Source organism: Penaeus japonicus, unplaced genomic scaffold (assembly GCF_977035675.1).
Source record: "Penaeus japonicus unplaced genomic scaffold, GWHDUDI00000001_assembly GWHDUDI00000024, whole genome shotgun sequence".
NCBI classification, from domain to species: domain Eukaryota; kingdom Metazoa; phylum Arthropoda; class Malacostraca; order Decapoda; family Penaeidae; genus Penaeus; species Penaeus japonicus.
In genome coordinates, this window is record NW_028234426.1 from 7,761,335 (window position 1) to 7,766,334 (window position 5,000).

A 5,000-nucleotide genomic window follows, 5' to 3' on the forward strand; every position below is an offset into this window, starting at 1 on the left:
GAGGAGGCATGAGAGAAGAAGAGGAGGAGGCAGGAGAGAAGAAGAGGAGGAGGCAGGAGAGAGTAAGAGGAGGAGGCAGGAAGGAGGAGGCAGGAGAAGGCAGGTGAGGGCAGGAGAGAGGAGAAGGAAGAAGAAGAGGCAGGAGGGAGGAAGTGTAAGCAGGGAGCAGGAGGAGGAAGAGGTGGGAGCAGGGGGAGAAAGAGGCAGGCGGAAGGAGGAGGAAGAGAAAGAGGAAGAGGAGGGGAAAGTGCAAAAAAGGGGAGAAAGGCGGGTGAGAAAAGTATAAAAAAATAAAAAAATAATAATAATAAATAAATAAATAAAATCGGGAAGGAACGGGGAGGATAGCGATGATGATGATGATGATGATGATGAGGGAATAAGGGAAATCAGGGAGAAAGAGAAACAAACGGAGATGAGAAAGAAGCGAATATTAACCAGGAATTATGCACGGGCTAGCATTACGCAGCCTCTGCACAGATTTCAGTCGCTTAACCCCCTACCCCTCAACCCCCTCCCCACGTCGCTCGTCCCCCCCCACCCAACTCCGCGAGCGAGCTGTTTATCTCCAGAATTCTGCTCATTTGCCCAAGCCAAACATTTAATAATATAATCTCAAGATCGGGCGTGTATTAACATGGGGCAATTACGTCTCTCGGAAGCGATATTACTAATTCATCTCTCTCGCTCGCTCGCTCGCTCGCTCGCTCGCTCGCTCTCTCTCTCTCTCTCTCTCTCTCTCTCTCTCTCTCTCTCTCTCTCTCTCTCGCTTGATTACTTAGTTCACATTTCCTCTGTAATAACGCTTACAAAAATATCCATTTTCCGTGAAGTTTGCCCAAAATAACTAAATAAGAGAGAGAGAGAGAGAGAGAGAGATAATATGTATGTGGATTGGATGGTAATCGGAAAGAGAATATATGGATCATGGAAGAAGGGTGAGAATGAAGAACAAACAAGCATGAAATAAAAAGATGACGAGAGAAGATAAAAAAGGAATGAGGCGGTGAAGAAATAATTTCACCCCCCCCCCCCCCCCCAAGAAAAAAAAAGAGGAGGTCCCTCTCTCTCTCCTTCCCTCCTCCTCCTCCTCTTCTCTCTCTCTACTCCCCCCCACTCCTCCTCCTCTCTTTCTCTTTCTTTCCCTCCCTCCCACTCTCCTTCCCCCCCTCCCTTCCTCCCTCTCTCATTCCCCCCTCCCCCCTCCCCCCTCCCTCTCTCCCTCCCCCTCCCTCCGGCAACTAGACAGCGCCAAAGCGAAGAACAATGAGCGAGTCCGAGGGAAATGGATGCTTGGAAATGAAGCGATGTTATGAGTTCCCAAACACTGCAATGTGCGACGACGTCCGAGCCCTCCCCTCCCTTCCCCTTTCCTCCCCCTCCCCCAGGCCCTTTCTCCCTTTCGCCTGACCGCTTGCTGACAGGGGGAGAGGGAGAGAGGTAGAGAGAGGGAGAGAGAGAGAGAGAGAGAGAGAGAGAGAGAGAGAGAGAGAGAGAGAGAGAGAGAGAGAGAGAGAGAGAGAGAGAGAGAGAGAGAGAGAGAGGAGAGAGAGAGAGAGAAGGAAAGGTAAGAGAGGAGATGAGAGGAGAGGAGAGAGGAGGAGAGAGAAAAGACAATCTAACCCAATCATTAAATCAGACAATACATAACGAAGAGCGCAATCACTCACTCATGCCGGGACACTTTCTTCCTCCCGAGATCACACCGTACCTGCAAAGAAATTTGAAAAAATAAGTAAATAACAAATAAATAAATACTACAAATAATAATAGTAATATTAGCATCTGTTCGTCACAGAGCTACTCGCATTCCCAAGCCAACTCCAAAAAGCCTCATTCCATCACACTAGATAAAGCTAAATAATTTTGTCTTCAATCACCGATTCAATTATTCAATCAACCGTACAAGTTCACACATGTTACTCCAATGTAGTTCACAGATGCTGCAATCCCGAACGATGATCACACCCGAAAAGAAAAGAAAGAAAATACACACACACACACACACACACACACACAAACGCACACCCATAAACATATCCCACATTCAATCCAGTGCTTTCAGTCACCACATACATCCTTCTCTGCAAGCATGCACAGCACACGTTTCTCTGCATCCTGAACCGAGAGCAGCAGCACCACTTTCATCCCGGTTCTGGCCTCATCCCACGCCCGTATCACCCGGGAGGCACTTTCTGACACTTGGAACCATACCGGTATATCTATGTCTGTATCTCTATCTGTATCGATCAGTCCAAATCAATAGATGCAAGATGATCGTATCCGTAATCTTGCATTGCTACCAACAGGGTCATCGTTTATCAATGGAAAGTGTCATTTATCTCAAGGCATGCCATTAATTGTCATTATCATAATTTCTCTATCCGATTCCTGTCCTCTCTGCCCCCTCCCTCTTTCCCTCCCCTTTCCCTCAAGAGGATAACAAAAATTTTCCATTCATTTTCTCCGGCTTTCTCATTCTTTATCGAATCTGAGGAAGAGGGGGGAGGGGGGGGGGGGGCTGAACGCAAGCCCTCCACTCTCCCATTGCCCCACAGCCATTAATCAATGACCCCCCCACCCCACCTGGTCCCCTCCCCGCACCCCCACCGTCCACACACCCTGCGGAACTGCCAAATTATTCATTCGCGACACTAACCTCTTTGGTATCAGGGTGCAGCTCCTTCTTGTCCTTCTCTCCTCTTCCCTTTTGCCTCTTTTATTTTCTATCCTCTTATACCATCCTACATCATTATAAAGCACACACCCACGCACGAACGCACACACACACACAAACACACAAATCTTCTCACTCCTCCCCCCCCCCATTCTAATATCTCGCAGTCCCATTCCAAAAAAATAATAATAATAATGAAAAAATAAAAAGTAAAATAAAATAAAATAAAATAATAAAAAAAAAGAAAAAGAAAGAAAGAGAAAAATCGAAAAAAAAGACAAAAACAAAGTCACGACTGATTACACCGGGTCGCGCCAGGAGGCTAATCTCATCTTAGCACCTTCCTCTCCTACAGTGGCCCCTGCAGCCTCCGAGAAAGTCTTCCTCATACCGAGTCTCATACTTTTTCCGGGCGGATCGACAGGTCAAGCAGATCCATCGCTCCAAAGACGCACAGAACGCACTCATGTAAACACGTATAGGCCTACACGCATACATGCATATCTCTTCTCTCTTTCTCTCTCTTTTTTCTCTTTCTTACTTTCTTTCTCTCTCTCTCTCTCTCTCTCTCTCTCTCTCTCTCTCTCTCTCTCTCTCTATATATATATATATATATATATATATATATATATATATATATATATATATATATATATATTGCGAGCATGTACACCCACCCACGCCCACGGTGAAAACAAGAATGAAAACACACAAGGCACAAGCCCTCACCCGAATATCCCCTCAAAAAATACACACAGACAAACACAGAACAAGGATCAATGATACCCATCCCCATGACTTTTACTACCCCCTCCCCCCCCACACACACACATACACCGAGGATTCTCTTCGTTATCCTTTCTTCTTTCCTTTCCTTTCCTCTAATGCTGGGGACGAGGAGAGGAAGAGGAAGAGGAAGAGGAAGAGGAAGAGTAGATTGATAGTTTAATTTTTCTTAAGAGATTACAAAGATAAGATTACCACCATTATCATCAATGTTATTGCTCTCTTCTTGCTTTAACAAAGAGAGAAACCCATAAAATATATTAATATATCAATTCCTCTCTTTATCAAGAAAGAAAAAAAAATTACGATAGAGTAAATGACTAATCAAAACAAAGAGAAAAATCCAACACACAGCACAAACTGCATAAGAGGACAGAGAAAGGAGGAGAGTAAACAGGAAAATTTAAGGAGAAAGAAATGTCTTTTCGAAAAGAATAAAAAAAAATCATAAATCCGCAGAAGTAAAAGAACAAAGAAGAGAAGGCGGAGCGAGCGATAACGAGCGATAACGCCATAAGAAAAAAAAAAAGAAAAGGAAAAGGAGCACTAAATAAAAAATGAAGAAGAAAAATCTGAAAATCTTATATATATATATATATATCCCCACTGCTATCCACGCAACACAGACATAAGGATACTGATAAGACAGAGATATCAGCGAGCAGCAGCCACTCCGGCGACGAGGAAGGCAATTCCCATTCCGGAAGGACGCGCTCCTGTTGTCTCGCACCTTCGCGCTCTCTATGGTCATGCATCCTGCCCACCAGGGGACTAGGGGACTAGGGGACTGGGGGAGGGAGAAGGGGAGAGGGAGGGGTTTGAAGAGGGCACGCACGAACACACAGACATGTCGCGAAACACGTCTTGAATCCCAAATATCTTGCCTGGGCCAAAGAGAGGAATCTCTCTCTCTCTCTCTCTCTCTCTCTCTCTCTCTCACACACACACACACACACACGCAGATAGGCAGACGGAGGGAAAGAGACGGGAGAGTGTGAGAAAAAAAGAGAGAGTGTGTGATAGTGAGTGAGTGAGTGAGTGAGTGAGTGAGTGAGTGAGTGAGAGTGAGTGACACACGCACACAAGAGGCTCCATAATCCTCCATAATTACCATCTTGCATCCTATAACGCACGATATCAAAATAAGTGTACCCTTTCTTTCTAGAAAATAAATTTGACCTGAAGCACATGTCAACAATGGAAGACATATAGACGCATTTGCATAATAAACAGGGCGAAAATTATTATACAGGTTAAAGTTACAAAAAGAAATGAGAGAGAGAGAGAGAGAGAGAGAGAGAGAGAGAGAGAGAGAGAGAGAGAGAGAGAGAGAGAGAGAGAGAGAGTGAGAGAGTACACACGAGCCTGCGAGCAAACAAACAGGCGGGGCGTGTCTTACCCAAAGGGGGCGACCCCAGCACCGAGACCGAGGGGTCAGCGAGAGAGCCTCGACAAGCAACATTTCCCGGCACCCGAGAGTCAAGGTACGTCCGACTGGCGAATGACGTGTGTGTTTATGGCTCTAATGGATACGGGC

At 45.6% G+C, this 5,000-nt stretch overlaps 1 protein-coding gene across 2 annotated transcripts in view; it reads right to left on the bottom strand.

The window, feature by feature from the left end:
• The window catches only part of Crk (Crk proto-oncogene, adaptor protein), a 97,747-nt gene that overhangs the window by 32,695 nt on the left and 60,052 nt on the right, over window positions 1–5,000 (bottom strand). The gene's annotated exons all lie outside the window — the stretch shown is intronic.